Here is an 18,821-nt window from a genome sequence, read left to right on the forward strand (position 1 = left end):
ATTTACCAATTCTCTGTGTCTCCATGCAATCCTCTGTTTTGGTGTGTAAAATATCTTCAGTTGTGGAAGGTTTTTCTGGTGGAGTCTTCGACATATCTCTGTCGCCGTCATACAATTCGCTAGGTCCTTCAACGTCATCAGATTTAGGTGGAAATAACTCTCTTTAGTTTTGGTGATTGACATCTGCGCCAACTCTAGCAACTAAGGGTGGTTCGCCAAATTATTTATTTAATTATAAAGGTGGAAACATCGTGTCGACACCCGATGTCCATCGTGCACATTACCAACACGCGACACCACGGCGCTTGCAAATTCAGAATTCATTTAGCTGAAAATAGTGAAGGTGTTCAGCTTCTACTTCTACTTCTGTATTTTCTCTTTCTGATGTCATAACTTTTAGAATCTTATTTCTGTGTGGAATAATTTTGTTACCAGTTATATTTATTGGAGTATTCAGAATAAACAGAATATTGTTTCACGTGGGGTACGTAGAACTTTGGGCATTTTCCAAGTTCGAAGTTTAAGCGGTCGTTTATAGTGTAAACTCGTTACCAGTTACCGTGATCTGTCGTCGCACCGAATTTGGTTGAGGCGAAGGTCCAACTGTCTTGGTTGCTGGTTTGATGTTGTTGTTGTCTCACAATCGCCTTTTCGCTCTGTGCGCCTGGTACTTGTTTCCGAATTTCAACCAAACTTTTTAAAATATTTTGTTTAAGAAAAGTTATTTAAATTAAACACACACGTCTATTTGCTTTCGAGGTCCAGGGGGAAATCATAAATATTATGTAAGTATATAAATTGACATTCGTGTCAAAAACTCGAAAGATTGACGCATGGCGTCATCTTCACAACATCCGCAACACGCCGATCCAAATCGATTGGATGTTACCGCGTGTGATCACATGACGTGTTGTCTATGTGCATCTGACCATATGTAAATTGTCCAGACATTGTATCTAGGTCATTCAGAGAAGTGTTGGCTAGGCAACATTGTATTAGGTTATGTATTAAAATGTTTGTTTTTAATATTAAGGAGGGTATTTTAAACTAAAATCAATAAGTACTCTATGCTCAACTAATATAAATTCGATAAAAACTCCATAAACCAATATGACAGTGGTGACTTTGCATCTCATATTAGACAGTGGTGAATCTGCGTCTAAGGGAAAGGACATTAGCATATTCGCTTCTAAGCATGTTATTAACCGGTATAATGTACAGTGAAGAAAAAGAAACAAAGGTGATAAGAGTAAAAAGTCACTATAATTAACAAAAAGTGCAATGTAGCAAATTATGTTGATATGCGTAAGTCCGATAAATCACGTTTTACTAAGTTATTGTAGTTAAATTCGTAAGTCAGATTCGGGCACTGCAACTTCACAGACTTCTTCACCCTCTTCAGTTTCATTGATCTCGTTTTCTGCTCGTAAGATCACCTGTTTGTAAAAATCTAAATCATCCCTAGACTTCCAATTCTCGCCACAATGTTTTTTTAGTTGAGCGTCAACATTTTATTTAAAAGGGTAAACCAACCCCAACATAATCCAATATTAATCAACCCCAAATTCTTGCGGCTAGCTTATAAGTCCGACCCTTATTGATAATTGTATTTTAATTTATTATAATTGACAGTGAAAATAAAATGGCAGAGTGACAGCACACGTCTTGTTCTTTATTTGTTACGTCTTCCAAAAAGCAGGTATTATGGCTGGCTTTGGCTCATATAGACTCATCCCCTCCAAGTGGCTGGCATTTGCGGTTGGCAGGCATGGCGGTTGGTTGGAGAGTTGGTCAACATGGCATGGCTTGGCTTTGGCTTGGCAGGATGTGACTGTGACTTGCCGGATAGTGACAAAAGCATCTTCTATTCTCTGGATTAACTCCTCCATTGTCTCAACCTCCGTCGCATACACAATTGCTTTGGCTCGTCCCCAGATGTAAAAGTCCTCTAAGGACCATCTCTTCCAATCCACGAATTTGGGAATACATTAACAAATGTTCTCGCACGGTTAGTCTCCAGTGTGCTGGGCAGCCATCGTGTTGGAATACTATCCGCCTGTTTTCATTAAAAATGGGCAACTCAGCCATCTTGTAAAAAACTCATTTTGTAAAAAAAACAGATAATTATCTCCGTTAAGATTATCCGGCAAATAATGTGGCCCAATAATATTATTGCCAATCACTCCTGCCCAAACATTGACACTAAATCTTCTCTGAAAGGACCTTTGTCGTTTTACTTTTGAGTTCTGATCTTTTGACGACCAATGGTGTAAATTATGTAAATTCAATATTCCTTCTTTTGTGAATTTGGATTCATCCGTCCACAAAATACTTTTTAAAAAGTCAGGATCATCCACGTCGGTATGCAGCAAAAATCTACAAAACCGGACTCGGTTGTCAAAGTCATTGTTTTCAAGACCTGTAACCAATAAAAATTCCTGTACTGATACCAGCTTCACAAAGGCATTAAGAAGATAAGTGTATTATTATTCCATTGTAAATAAAACCATTGTTATGAGCGAATAGGGTTGAATTATGAGAAAAAATATGTACCTTGTACAGGAGTGTAGTGAAAGGCATATTTATTGTTTTGACGAAGTACATTCCACACTTTCCATGTCGATATTTCTAGCAATGAAGCTACGTCTCTGATACTTCTAGTCGGGTCTTCTTCAAAAAGCGCCAGAATCCTCTCGTCGACTTCAACATTATGGCGCACCACAATGCCCCTTGTAACATTGTCCATACGACCGGTTTCGCGTAAGCGTCGATAAGTATTTTGGAATGTGTGAATTAATTGCATAAACGTATCTTTTTTATTTTTCATTACCTCTCTTCGAGGACACCCTTTATAATTGATTGCCTCAATTAATTTCATAAACGAATCTTTTTTATTTTTCATTACCTCTCTTCGCCACAAATACTCCACAATCACATCGTCAAAGTTTTGTGGATGATTATAATTGTCTTTATAAAAAAAATCTTTTCACTACACGCCATTGGGACTCAATACGCTGTGTGTGAGTCTCATCTGCTGCAACGAATGGATTATCCGGGTCACTATGGTTAACCTTTTTATGGAGATACCCGTGCTCTGCCAGACTATCATAAGCACGCCAGCAATCTGTATGGATCGGTGCCACGTGGTTTTTTTTTTTAATATAATAGGGGGGCAAACGAGCTTGCGGGGACGACCAAAAAGGGCAGTCTACGCAACCCATAGACACCCATTTTTAGTGGGCGTTGCCAGCCTTTCAGGGAGGAGTAGACTCGCTTTTTGAACAATTGGAGATCGTATCTCTGAGGGAAGAGAGAAGCCGATTCCACAGTTCGCTAGTTCGCAAAAGAAAATGCCTAGTGAAACGGACTGTGGAAGACCTCCAACCATCAAGATGATGCTGGTGAAATTTAGAGGTCGTTCGGCTCGTACGGTGTTGAAAAGAGGCAGGAGGGATCAACCCAAACAATTCTTCCGAACACTCTCCGTAATAAACTTTGTAAAAAACGCAGAGACGCAATGTCTCTGCGTAGCGAGAGAGAATCAAGCCGATCAGTAAGACATTGGAGATTGACAATTCGACAAGCCCTTCGCTGAATTTGGTCAAAAGGAAGAAGCTGGTATTTGGGAGCACCGGCCCAGAGATGCGAGCAGTATTCCATATGAGGTCGTACTTGAGCTTAAAATTGTGCTTTTTTATCAGAGGCACCAGGACCTCTGCAGACCGCACGTTGTCCGGGCACACCTCCAAGCGCAAGACCTCGCTCCCATCATCAATCATACCTAGGACCCAGTGCCCTTCAACTCGTCTTCCTAAAAATAGAAATAAGTAATTATTTAAAAAATTATAATTTGATTAAAAAATTATAATTAATTATGACTTATTTACCTTTGTTATATTTGCGCCGGCCGAATTGGCTTTCATCAATTTGTACTATTTTTCCAGGGCCACCTATTATTCCTTTTATTTCTTGAGTTTCTAAATAATAAATTACAATTACTTCCCGGCAATAACTGTACCAGTCTGTGACGGTGGCCCTAGACAAGCATTTATTTGTTTCGTCACGAAGAGGATCCTCGAATATGGCCTCTTCGTGGGACTTGCGATGTGCGAAACAGTACATCAAATAAAATATTCGTGGCAATGGCAACCCTGACTTCTCGAACCATGTTCCTGTGGCCCTTGATGTACGGGACTTGGCTCTATAGCTCCCTCTGCTACATACAAAGGCCCTAACTGTGTTGTTAGCCGTCAAATCCAGGCGCATGAGCTGGCGGTGTACACGGCACATTTTGTTGGCTAAAATGAGCCCATGCTTTTCAGCAAAAGCCAAACACTGCTCCCGGGTTTCCAGGTGCCTGACAAGCCGAGGTAAATTGAACATAGGCAATATTTCGCCCACATATAAATGCCGGCACACATAGAGGTCATCTATTTCAAAATTGGAGCCTGACTCCACAGAGTGAGAAGTGGATGGTCCTTTTCCTTTCGCTCGTGATCTAAATTAGCGATTGCAAAACTTTTGGGTTGTGGAACTCTTGCTGCACCACCACGAATAATGTAGGGGTGTTAAAGCTTCTCTCCTCTAATGAAGTCGCCTCGCCCAACTTTTGTACTGCAAAACGCGGCTTTTTAAGTAGCTTTCTATTCCTCTTTGTTTGAGGGTTTGGAGATTCTATTAGCTCCAAATAAAAAAATGTTATTAGTATTTTGTTTTTTTTTGTTTCTTAATATGAGTATCCAGGTCATGTAAAACCTTTGTTCTCTCTTCTATCTTCTTTTTATGCAACAGTTCCAAAGAAGAAGACATATTTGTATGGATTGGCCTCCTCCTAGAAATCCAGGTCTTACAATTTAGTTTCTGCTTCTCAATCATGTTCGCTCTATTGTCAGTCACAGGAGTATTTTTATCCACTGCACTATCAAGTTAGAGTGCCTGTGACACCGGTGTCCTCAACAATTGCGGTGTGTTATCTCACCAATCCTAATAAAAAATGTTAAAATTAATAAATGGATTAAATAATATTGATGTTCTTAATGATTTTTAACAAATATTTTAAAAGTAGACTATATTTTACTAAAACAGTTTATGTATATCAATAATTACCTTCGTCACAAAATCTTTATTATTATGTTGTTCTGTTGTTTCACTTATCTGGTCGTCTACTATCACCAAAGTTGGAGGCAAATCTGCAAAAATAAATTATTATTAATATTAGTCTGACAGCAGTAAATAGCACATTATTGTATACAATTTTACTAATAAATATGTAATAATGTAAATAAAAGTAAAAGCATCTGTTTTTCTTTGATACCTGGATGCTGGCACAATCATTGTCAACATGATGATGGATATAAAAGATGCCTGGGATTACTTGTACTTCACTGTGAAGTGTATCACTCGTCTTATTTTTTCAAATTTGCTCACCGCCATCGTGTCTTTTATAGTCGTAAACCCATATCTACCCCAATAAGAACGGGTGCTGGGATAGTGGCATAAAAGACAAAATACCCAGGTTGTCCGGTACCCAGTATGGGAGGATGTCCTTTGCGTTTACTATGACAGGTCCTTCTGGGTTCTTTTGGACTGCGCATTTGTTAGTTTCTTCTACTATTTTTACAATGAGATCGTTGCCGAAAAAGGAACTAAAAAATTGGAATGGACTCTGCATTGGCTATGCAATGCAATACTCGTAATAACTCTTCATTGCCTTAAAAATTAATTTGTTTTTCACGAAAAGCAAGAGCCTGCCTTTTCCAAATTAATTTCTAACCATATTTGTGGGACTGGGCGCACTACATTTAGCACCTCGTCGATCAAAGGTGGATCTGGAATATCCTCTGTATCTGCAAGGTTTTGGCAACCATCTCCAACTGGGTCACCAAAAATTGCATCACCAATACGGCCCTCCCCATCACTTTTCGAATTTTCTTCAAGAACAGACTGCAAATCCCTAGGATTTGGATAAAACTTGCTATCTTCGCCATCAGACTACGTCTCGTCCTCAGATAGCTCTCCGTTTTCCAACATGCGAAGCATTTCCTCAATTTCGCGTTCCTTTTTGTTAGTAGCCATGTTTGTCTAAAATAAATAATCCAAGCTATACACAGCCCGTAAGCAAAAGAAAAGAAATAAACCACCAAAGAGCATAGGAACACGTTATTCGGAAAAAAGAGTCATAATTTTTATCTATGGAATATAAGTAAAATTTATGTTTGAGCGGACTCTGAAACGTTTTTTTTTGTAAGTAGGTTTTTACAAAACACTTTTACACGTCAAACATATTTTTTTTTTAAACTTTAGATCGACGTTTCCTATCTGACTACTCCGAGAAGAAACGCCGAAACAAATTCAGAGGTCACAGTCTCTTTTAAAGTCCAGACATAACAAGATTCTGTGAAGACCATGTATGTTTTTCGTACGTTAATGTTGGGACTAATGGTAGAGCTTCTGATGGAGGTGTTTTTCAACAATCAAATTTAGCACAAGCCTTGGAAAATAATAGTCTTAATTTACCGAACCAATCAGTTATTGTGGCAGACGCTGCTTTTCCTCTAAAGTCATATCTTATGAAGCCCTATCGAAGAACTCCAACTCGTAAAGAAAAAATATTTAACTACCGTTTATCGAGAGCCAGACGAATCGTTGAAAATGCGTTTGGAATTTTAGTAACAAGATTTCGAGTTCTTATGAATGCTATAGATATGACCCCCAAAAGTGTCGATAGAATTACATTAGCTGCCTGCTCTTTACACAACTGGCTTCGGAAAACATCTGACATGTACATCACGCAAAGATGTGTAGACTTTGAAGATATACAACAACGTGTTGTTGTACCAGGATCATGGAGGGCAAAACTGCAGAGAACTCTGGAAAGTTTACTACCTTCACGCTACAGTAATCATGCTTCTCGACGGGCGGAAGCAATAAGAGATGCCTATGCGCAACTTTTTATAACTACAGAGGCGGTACCGTGGCAAGATCATATGATATAAATTCACCAACATTATTTCATTGTTTTGCCTCAAAAACAACACTTTCTTAATTTTAAATCCCTATACTTATAAAAAATATGAATAATTATACTATAACCTAAGTAGAAAATGTTGTAAGTCAGCCTCATAAGTAGCTGACCACTTTAGTACTTTGTCAAAGTAACAAATGTACGCTTGGTAAATTACGTAAATTTGTTAGTGTGACAAGGTACTAAAGTGGTCAGCTACTTAGGCTGACTGCTCAAAATTTTTTACTTAATTATTTTAAGTAACTATATTTATACAATAAAGAATATGAATAATATTAAAAATAATTAAGTGCATTTTTATTTAATAAAAACCGTGACTCACCACTTCCATAGAAATAGGTTCCCTGTACTCGCCACTGTCTCGAAGGAACGCATGTAGTTCGTGAAACCAGGTTGCGGATGGATTGTATACGGTAGCGGTACCAGAACCTGATCTTTTAGAACTTTCAATTTTCTTTAATTCAGTATGGTAAGCAGACCTCAAGTTTTTTATTTTGGTTTTTATAGTTTTCAGAGTTAAAGTGGGGTCGTCCATGTTGCTTATTAAATCCTGGTATGCATTATTTCTCGAAACATTGTTTTTATATTGTGGTGAGCGAGGATTCCATAAGCATTCGTTGTTCCGATAAAGAATGACAAATTTCAAAGTCTTCTCGTCGCCCCAGCGAGACATTTTTGGCGCGAAATCGGCGCGCTTGCTCCTGCTGCGAAACTGATCGATCCCAACATGCTCAATAAGCAAACCTGTCAACACGCGCTTAAACCACGCCCCCCGCCACCCGCGCCGCAGGCAGCATGCTCAAAAATCGCACGCCTGTCGATTTTTGAGCTTGCTCGAAATAAGCATGCTAATTTTAAGCAATGCTTGGACACACGTGCTTGTAAGTAGCAAGTGCTCGGTTGAAGCATGCTTGCGTGCTTGAAATAAGCATGTGTAACTGTACCTTACTCCTAAATAGGCTCAAAGCAAACGTACGGACAGACGTGCTGTTTGGCACCAGGCTCTCGGCCAAAATGGATGTACAAGTATATAGTGATAGTGCTATCCGTACAGAACTCAATAAAATAATCATATTATATACGTAATACGTATAATCATATTATATCATTTATAAACGTCTGCTGCACTAGCTCCGGACCGCTTCGAATTGTTGATTTTTCTTACTTCGGCATGATACACAGATCTTAGGTTTTTAATTTAAGTTTTAATTATTTTCATTGTTAAACTTGAATCATTCATGTCCTTTAATAAAGCCTCATAAGCATTATTACGAGCAATATTATTTTTATATAAAGGAGAATGTGTGTTCCACAGACATTCGTAACTTCTATAATGTGACACAAAAAGCTAAGTTTTTTCTTCTCCCCAACGCGACATATTGCGGGTTTAATTTTAATTAATTACATCAATTAATTGCATAAAACAGTCGTTCGCCGCAGATCGAGACAAAATGGATAGTTCAGACGAGCTCGGAGCACGCCCCCCACCTACCCGCGCCTCAGGTAGCATGCATAGCATTTGAGCACGCTCTAAATAAGCATGCTCATAACATGACACACGTGCTACTAATGAGCACTTGCTCAATAAAAGCATGCTTTCGTGCTAGTAATGAGCACGTCTGTCCGTACCTTTAGTGCTTATCACCTCCAACGGTTCTTCGTACTTAAAATCAGAAAAATAAAAGTTTGCCATATCAGGGCTCATAAATGATCTAGTAGAGCCAGTATCTATCATAAATTTAGCGTCAATTTCGGGGATATAAATATGTGGTAATTTATTTACCCTTTGCGTATTAATTTGAACTATGTCGGGTTTATGGACGAGGCTTCTGTCTGAAAATTTTCGGTTTCAGTTTCCTGTGAAGTATCAGGGGTTGACGGCTCATTGGTCTAGTGGTTAGTACCCCTGACTGCGAATCCATGGGTCCCGGGTTCGATCCCCGGCTGAGACAAACATCGATGTGATGAGCAATTGGTGTTGTGCTTAGGTCTTGGGTGTTTAAATATGTATTTATATGTCTATCTATATATAATATGTATGTATATCCGTTGCCTAGTTCACATAACACAAGCTTCACCAGCTTAGCATGGGACTAGGTCGATTGGTGTGAATTGTCCAATCATAAAAAATAAAAATAAAAAAGTATTCTGATTGGGGGAAGTTTACATAATCGTCCTGCAGTTGATTATAAAATAGTTGATTCATATTAGTGGGTCTTTGAGGAGGAGCTGTCCTCATAGAAACATCAATTTTTAACGCACTATTTAGTCTATACGGTTGTTGTGTTGTTTGAATGCCAAATTTAAATTGATTTGGTGGATTTTGAAATCGCTGAAAGTTTTGGTTGGGGATTCCAAATTTGAATTGATTCTATAGGTGCGCGAGAGGCGAGCACCATATAATAATAGTTTCTAGGCTAGGTAGTGGCCGCAGTGGAAAGACAAAGAAGTCGAAGTCGCGCTGCCACTGGCTGCAGGCTCCACCCACCGCGCCCGTGTCGTCACACATAGCGGTAAAATCACCGACGCGGTGGAAAAGAGGAGTGATATTATTGTTCGCCACAATTCTGTTGGAAATTAGGTCTATATTCAGTCGGTTGAAATTGTGACCTATACCAACCTGTGGGCTGAAAGTAGGGTTTATATCCTATAGGTTGAAATTTTGGCTTGTATATTGAGGGTTGAAATGGTGGTCTATAACCATGCAGTGGGCTGAAAGTTAGATTTAAATGCTGTATTTTGGGGAATGCCAAACTTAAAATTACTTTGTGGGGCTTGTTGCATCTGCGGCTGTGAAAAGAGTGGTTTAAATTGGGATGGATTCACAAATGAATTATTTCGTAGGTGTTGGTTATTTAATTGCCCTGGGGATGACATCAATATGGATGGTTTTTGAATATTAGACCTCAACATAGTGCTATGGGCTATTGGTATTTGAAGTTGACCTCTTCTAATACGATGGAGAGGGCAGCTTCAAGGCTATCATCACATCCTTTCAATCGTACGATTCGAATTAAGTCCTCGGGAAGATTGTATAAGAATACATTCTTCGCAAGGTTTGAGTCAATTGTGATTTTACTCGCTTTTGTTTGTCTGTAAGTAAGTTTACTTTCGCGATTAAAGAACTTTTAACATGTTGAATTCGATTACAGAAATCGATGTAGCCTTCATTGTTTTGTAATCTCATAGTTTCCAATTCAATAGCAATGCATTCCTCCGAGCGAGAATCGCCAAAATGTTGAATCAATAATGCTTTTAATTCTAGCCATGTTTTAATGTCCCGTCTCTCACTAACTAATACTGCAGCCTTGCCTACTAACTTGCTAGTTAATAAATGATACAGGTATTATTCCTGCTCCGGGTTGTTTTCGCTATTGTAAATTCACGTGGCAGTATCTTAATTTCCGTCATTTTAAGTTTGTTTAAACAATTACACAATAATTATGGTTCACAAAATTTGATGTGAATGTAAATTTATAATTAGGTACACTTACTTTAGGGGTTTCAGAATTATATGCACTAACCTACTTACTTCTATGTTTCTTTAATTTACTTATTACAATTTACGTTTATATGAATTTAACTCTAACAAAGTCTTAAATTATCGTTAAGATGAGAGATCGATCTCAAAATAACAAAAGAAAAGTGGAGAGGGCTGGATTTGAAAGGTGACTTAACAGTACATCGCTGTCTCAACACTCGCACAAAACACCCTTAACACTTTTGGATTTTCGTTCTTGACAAATTTATTTGTTCTTTTGAATAGCCGTTTTTAGCAATCGCGACGTAGTTTCGCCTTTTTAGGTAAGCAGAATTTGATGCTCGAACCGATAATTGAGAAGTACGTGCAGCTAGAGCGACTATCCTGTCCTCAGCGCCAGTCAAGTAGTGGGTCCGCGAAAAAGGGTTTTTAAAAACTTAAAGTTAAAATGAATACACCCGGTCCGATTTGAGGTCCGTTTAAAACTGAAAATTACAACTACTATTCTTAAAGCTACTACTTAGTAAGAGTGGTTCGTAGAACGGTTCGTAGTCGGCTAATGAAATATAAAGGATATTTCTACTACTATGTTGCAATGGTTTCTGTTTATATAAAATAGATTTATCCTATGGTGGTGACACACGGGGTTATATAACTAGCTATTCTCTAGTAGAATAAACAATGCATAGCGATTATTTCCACTTACCTCAATGTGATAGCTAGTTTTTCCGCATGTGCAATGCTTTTCCGCATGTTGGTGTCGTGGTGCTTTAATCTAGCATATAATAAAGCATGTAGTTCCCAAAACGTACCTATACTTAAACGAAAATGTTTGAAAAACTTTTTAGGATGGTTTAGAAGATTATCGAAATGTTCTTTGCATTTGTGTACATTCGTTAAAATTGGATGTATCCAATAACTACGGTTTCATCTTCTACGACGACGTCTTTTTATCAAAAGTAGCGCAATTAAACCTTCTTCGTCAGAGTCCATTATGATACTGCACGCAAGGGTTAAAAAAAGTAGCAGCCACCGACCGCAAGTGTCGACCACCGGCCACAAGTGGCTGTAGGGCGCTTCAGCTACCTTTGTACAGGTAAATTAGCTTGGAGAATTTTTTGCGTTTGTAGTAGTGTATGGTCAGCAAATAAAAAAAAAAACAACATTTTATTTTTAGTTTTTATTTTTTTAAAGGTAATATACGTTTGTGGCTGGAGCACACCAAATGCGTACACGTCTACGCATACGCACTACGTACTAATACGGACGTGAAAATGTGTATCCACTGCATTGTAATCTATGGAACTGTATGAGGCAGATAAGCCAGTTCCAAATATTACAAGCAGTGAATGCCGGTTTTCACTTCAGTGAAGACGTGTATGAATTAGGTGTTCTCCGGCCATAAATGTTTTATTCTAATAATTCATCAACCCCAGGCATATCACAATCATCCCCATCCTCGCTTTCATCAGATGAATTATTTAAATTAATTATGATTCGTTCTGATATTGTGTCTAAAGCTGCGTCTCTACCCTGATATTTGTTTTCCTCCTCAATAGCATGCAGACAAACTTTTCTCCATTCCTCTACAGTTATGGCGTTCATTTTTTCTTCAGCTAATGACATTATAACCTTCATATTCATTGCGACATTCTTTTTTGCGACATATGTTTTCACTATCCCCCATATATTTTCTATAGGATTAAACTCCGGATGGTATGGTGGTAAACGCAGCACAGTATGACCGTGCTGTCGTAATATTTCGTCTATCTTGTACTCTACAAATCTCGCCTTGTTTTGCAGAATCAGTTCATATAATTGAGGCTTAAGCAACGTGGATGAATGCTCAATGTTTCGCAATGTCAGCCAGTCAATCATTTGCTGTTTTCTAGAATTACTATTCGGTGCAGGATTTTGTATTGAGTTATGATATGGTGCGTTGTCAACAACAACAACACTATTTGGTTGTAAGTTGGGTATTAATTGAGTTTGAATCCACCTTGAATAGTTGTCATAGTTCATATTGTCGTGGTAATCTCCACTTTTTTGGTTGGCTTTAAACATAAGCAATGCATTTGGTATAAAGCCATCCATACCACCGGCATGAACAATGATTAAGCGGTTGCCTTTCGATATATGTTGCTTCAAACCTGAAGTGCTTCCATCTGACCAAGATTTCGAGAGGGTATGTGATGTATGTATATATGTTTCGTCGGTGTAAACAATTGGTCGGCGTTGTTCACGATATTCAGCAATTTTCATCAAATAATTAATTCGCAAGTATCTAATTTCGTGTTTTTCCATAAGAAGTTTCCGGTTATCTTCTGTTTGCTTCCAATTAAAACCTAATGACATGACGTGTTTTCGTAACGTGCTGACACAACCTTTATAATCGATATCTTCTTTTAATTTTGCGTGCAAAGTTTTCAAAGTGGGAATTTCTTTATTTGTGATGTGGAAGTCATGAATTGTTCTTCTGATAACTTGCTGATCAAAGTTATCGATTACTATTGTAGGTTTACGATTCGGTTTCTTTTTAGGAGATTTAAATGTTACTTCCTGATCTGAAGGTCGACATTTGCTTTCTGATACTACCTTTCTGACGGATGCTATTGAAATTCCCGTTGATTTAGCAACTAATTGAGTGGGAGTCATAATACTGCTCGGGTTGTTATTACACTCATTTTCGAAATATTTGTACAAACAGTACAAAACTTCTTTAGTTTGAGAAGTCAAAGGCTTGCCTCGACCATGTTTTAACACTGGAGCCATTTTTAATTAACAATATAAAGTTGCAACACTTACACACAAATTAAACACTTCAACAAATATTATAACAATAATAACAAACAATAACAACAATCAACAAATACAAAATTTAACAATTAACGTAATAATTATAATTTTTGAATGAAATGTGTGCTTTATGTTCTAACAGTACCAAGCGACTGACGCCGGACTGCACGTGGCACCTGCGGACAGCGTAAACTGGTTTATTCTGGTTTTGTGCGTGTTTCCACTTTCCACTATCAAGTGACGATTTTTTGCTTTAGATTGAAATATCTCGGAAACGGTGCGTCCTAGGCCAAAAATAAATTTTGACCCCCCCGTAGACCCCCCGGAGTTTTAAAAACCTAGATGAAAGGAAAAAAAAATATATATCGGTCTCTCCTCTTTGAAGTTTCACTTCTATCGTGTGTGAATCGCGCACACACCTTTTTTTTATAAAGTCAAAACCTTTTTTTTTAAATAAAAACTTGTTTTTATTGATAACAAAAATCAGAGTGTTGCTAGGGATAAGTATAATATTAAATAGTAATGTTAGGATATCGAAACATTTTTGTATAGGCCAGAACGATATAGTGGAAACGCGCTCTAAGATCTGAGTAATATACACACCACTACATATGCAAAAATTTCTCGAGACTAATTTCACTGTAGCCGCTTCTAGCTTCTCGTGGCGGCGTTTGTGGCTGTCGCGGTGTGTGTGCGGCGACCCTTAGATTCAAAATCTTCAAAAGTCAATTAGCAAATCTCCTTCACATCAAAACTTTTGAAAATGGCGGCTAGTGCCACAGATGCAGTATTTTTTTATTTCGTTTCTCAAGGAGTCAAAGACATTATCAATAAACAGCTTTGTCACTCTGTCATACGAATTTCACAGACTTTCGAACGAAGTTTACGTTGTATCGTTTTCGATACAAGATGCATTTAAGGGTTAAACTTATTTGTCATTGCGGTTTTATTAAATTAGGTGCTAAGTATGGATATTGATAGACTTCTTGTTTTTTTAATAAACAGAACCAGTCTATTCAAAAACTTAAGCTATTAGCAGTTATCACAAGTGTGCAACATCTTACCTACATTTAAAAAATACTATTCTTGGCTTAAAATTTACTGAAAAAAATAGCATTATTCGATAGTATATCTAATAATTGTGAATGATTAAAAAAATGTAATTTTCACAAGCTTTGGAATATTGTAAATTGTCTGTGTTTTGCCTGGGTTCATTTTATGTCAATTATTGAAAGCAATTTTTACTTTATTTTTATTTTTTTAAACGTTAATCCATCTGCAATCAGCCTCTTGGCTTTTATCAGATTTTATGGGAAATGATGGCAATTAGGGAACGCAAATCCAACAATTTTTATTCCCTCCGTAATTTGTAAACTGTCAGACTGCGGCAAGTTTCGCCCTTTTTAGCCGATACACACTGTCCGTCGTTTCCAAGAGGTTACGTTTACTTTTATTTAAATGTATGAATGTATGTGGTGGAAAAGATAGGTAAATTATGCCATTTTCTGTGACGTAGTTGATGGCTTCGAGAGGCTTTCATGATTGTCACACAGCAATAATATGGGGGTTATCTTTTGTGCAGAGTGTGTGCTTTTGAATGTGTTTAAAACAGAATCGAATATATCGGTATTTATCCAGCCACTTTTATTTGAAACGCCGAGACTTCCTTCGGTTGCTCCTTCGAGAATATTATCTTTATAATGAACGCGTGGAAACACGAAAAGTGGAGGAACGGTATTAATTGTCTGTCTCAATGATAGCAACTTTGGAATCAAAAGAGTTCCAAATCATCGATCTACTTACTACTAGGTTCGATTACAGGTTGATGTATAGTGGTAGTTTCTAATCCTGGACCTGTATGTGTTGAGATCTTATGTCTGATTTGTTTTAAAGTGGATTCATATCTGTCGTCGCTGCTAAAACCATACTTTTTGAAACGGGGATCTAAAAATGTAGCCCGCTGCCTTAGTTGTTCATTCCATATAATTGATGTATTTTATGTCATTGTTCAAAGTTTTAAGTAATTCGCGTATTGCTGAAATGGCATTTGCTTCTGTATTTTGTGAGCTATTTATATGGTCAGTCATAGCTTTTATAAAAATAATAATTTTAGAAAATGTAACGTGTTTTTCAGCGCTTATTTCTATAGTAATTTCATAGAAAATTCAATATATTATAGCATGTTGAATTATCATCCAATCACCGTGATTTGTTGTATTAATTGTAGGATTAACAATAGCAAGAGTTCTCACAACGGCGACTTTTATATCGCTTATCCTCCGAATTACCGAGTACCACGATCGACAATCTTGTTTAAATTTTATGACTGGAATGTTTAATTGACTTTGCATCTCACGAAGCTTTGCTAAAGTTGCTTCGTTTAAAATATTCAACTTTTCACTTTTTTTAGTTGCTCTGATAAACTTTTCAGACCGTCTTTCACAATAAGATTTGATGTATAGGTAGAACATGGAAAATGCCTCCAGTTAGTTATCTTAACAGCAGCCACAATATTGGCCGCATTGTCCGTTACGATAGCGGATACCTTATGAATTAAGTCTCATTTGCCGACTTCTTCCATCATTAAATCTGCAAGATTTCGAGCGGTGTGTCGCTCATCTTTTGGAAGGCAACCAAGTAACTCTCTAACTCGGCATCTTTATTAACAAATGCGCTGTTGAGGCGATGTAAGCGAGGTTGGTTACTGAAGTCCAGCCATCGGTCGTCAAGCAGACCGCTAGTGCATCGGCTAATCTATTGACGTGGTTCAGGTAACGTAACGTAACGTTTTACAAAATGACTCTCCCTCCCCCAAAATTCGTTACGGAATACTTGAACGCTCCCAAAGCAGTCAGCGGCCGGCCTATGAGGAAGTGCCCTGGAGTCATAGGAGTCATATCAGATGGGTCTGACGTTAAAGGAGTTAACGGACGTGAATTGCGTCGTAAGCTCCTCGAACGTAAGATTCGCGTTTCGTTCTTTTTGTCGATTGGTGAAGAGTTTTTTTGCCGTTTTATGGAGTATTGTGATTGACTCTCCAGGTTTCTCTTCCTAGACGAATAATTGTTGATGAGACCACGGGCTATACACAACCTAAAATGCAGTTGTGAAAGTGGATTGTTCACCCTCTTGTTGCTGGAGTAGAGTAAAAATTAATTTTTGATGGCCAAATGAACACGCTTGCGCTTTGTATAGTGTAGTACGGTTGATGGACATTGAATAGCCTTTTTAGAACTATCGTTCTTATGTTCACTCATAAGAAAGATGGTAGGTAATAGGTAGGTCTGAAATATTGCTGTTGACTGTAGATGTGGCCATTACTAAAAAGATATTAAGTGAGCACAATTTTCATAGCAGCTAATAAGCTCTTTTTTGTTTAAATTCCCTCTATTGCCTATAAATATAATTACATTATCCGTTTTACTGGAAGTCTCTCTTACAATGTTCTTTATAATATATTGAAAAGTAGCATTTGGGTAACAGCTGTTTATAATATTTTGTTCCTTATTTAAAAATTGGCTCATTTGATGGCCTATTTGGTCACAGTACATTAAATTTAATTTTGGCTTTGAAATGTTATTAATCCTACATACTGGTGATGGCACCTGTACAGACTGGCTTGAGTTTTCAAGCTCAAAGCATTGTGCTGCATGTGTGGAGATCTTGATAAGATCTTCCATAGCAGTCGAGTATTTAGAAACCATCATTTGTGACTCCTTGAATTTTGATACCATGGAATCTGCTATATTTTGAAGATCCAAGATCTCCTGCAGTTGTTGGATGTCAAATTCATATTTAATCCTACTATTTTCAAGTTCAATTAAGTGCATGTCAATATTAATTTTAAGTTTTATATTTTCCTTCATTATTTTTTTACTATCTAATACAATGTTGTACTTTTTGAGTAATTTTTGAGTTTTAGTTATAAATTTATTGATTTTAATGTATTTCTTTATTCTTTTTATACTACATCCATTAATATTTTTATATGCTGTAGAGGAATTAGATTTTGAAAGTGAACTATTGCAAACTAAGTCTTTAAAAAGGTCTTGTGTTATAGTCTCTGACTTTTGGTGTGAGGCTTCTTCAAGCTTTATAATATGTTGATTAGCCTCATACAATTCCCTTTCAAGATCAGCTATGCGTTTCAAGGCACTTTCATATTCTAAGCCATAGCCATCAAGCTTGTCCAATAGACTTTTCAGCAAGTCACACTCATCCTGAAGTGTGTTATTTTGCTGAAATATCAATAATAGTTCGGCTTTAAGCTTTTTATTGGCCTCTAGCACTTCCAACAGTTCTCTTTCATTGTCCTCTCTCTCTCTAATGTTATCTGAGCACACAACTCCCTGGAAGCATTCAATTCCCTTAGCGCTAGCTTAAGTTTAGACTCTTCTTGTAAGGCAAGGCCTCTGCGAGTCATCATAATGCTACAAAGGTGTTGTTTTGGCTTCCAATAAGAAGTGTAAATACTCAAGTTAAGTATGTAGTGATTTAAGACTAATGGCACAGGTCTATTAGTATTATTATTATATATATACGTAAAGTAGTACTTACTTTAATGCGGTACGTCGGTATTCTTCAGGTAGGTACGGACGTATGTATGAGGTTGAAGTTTCGCAGAGTAATTTGATGTTTGACGCGGGCAGGTTTACTTCCTTGAAAGATAAGTTGCTCTGTAAACCGAGTGCTTGAATTGTATCGCTATCGCGCTCTTGAGCTTTTGCAAGTAAATTGTAGTCGATCGGCGATGGACATGTGATTGCGTTGATGCGTGATAATGCATCTGCGGCTGCATTTTGAGACCCACTGATGTGTCGCATATCAGTGGTAAATTCGCTGATATAAAGTAGCTGTCGGGTGCGTCTCGGTGATTCGCTGTTTGTATTCGTTTTTGTGTATGCGAATGTTAGCGGCTTGTGGTCCGTGAATATTATTATTTCTCGTCCCTCGAACATTTTGCGAAAATGTTTGACAGCCATGTAGATGGCGAGTAGCTCTCGATCGTAAGTACTGTAGCGAGTCTGTGCGTCGCTGAATTTCTTAGAAAAATAGCCGAGTGGTTGCCATGAGTTGTTGACAAATTGGTTGAGTGCGGCACCAGCTGTTTTGTCGCTCGCGTCGCTGAATATCGCAAGCGTCGCATGGTGAGACGGATGAGCGAGTTAAGCGGCGTTTTTTTATGCTCTCTTTACATGCTTCATAAGCTTGCGATGATTCAGCGGTCCAGTCGATCTTAGTTTTGTCACGCTTCTTGATGTTGTGCAGGTAGGTATTTAGCGACGCTTATGGTGGCGGCGTCTTTGATATTTTCGCGATAAAAATTAATCATACCGAGAAAACGTCGCAGTTCCTCTACGGTTTGTGGCTTTGGAAAATCTGTGATAGCCTGTACCTTCTCTTGGGGTGGTTGTATTCCTTTCGCCGTGACTTGATGACCGAGGAATTTGACAGTTGGCTGGCCGAAAACACATTTTGATGGGTTGATGGTAATGCCGTATTCTTCTAGTCGCTGTAATA

Source organism: Pieris napi, chromosome 18 (assembly GCF_905475465.1).
Source record: "Pieris napi chromosome 18, ilPieNapi1.2, whole genome shotgun sequence".
Classification (NCBI taxonomy): domain Eukaryota; kingdom Metazoa; phylum Arthropoda; class Insecta; order Lepidoptera; family Pieridae; genus Pieris; species Pieris napi.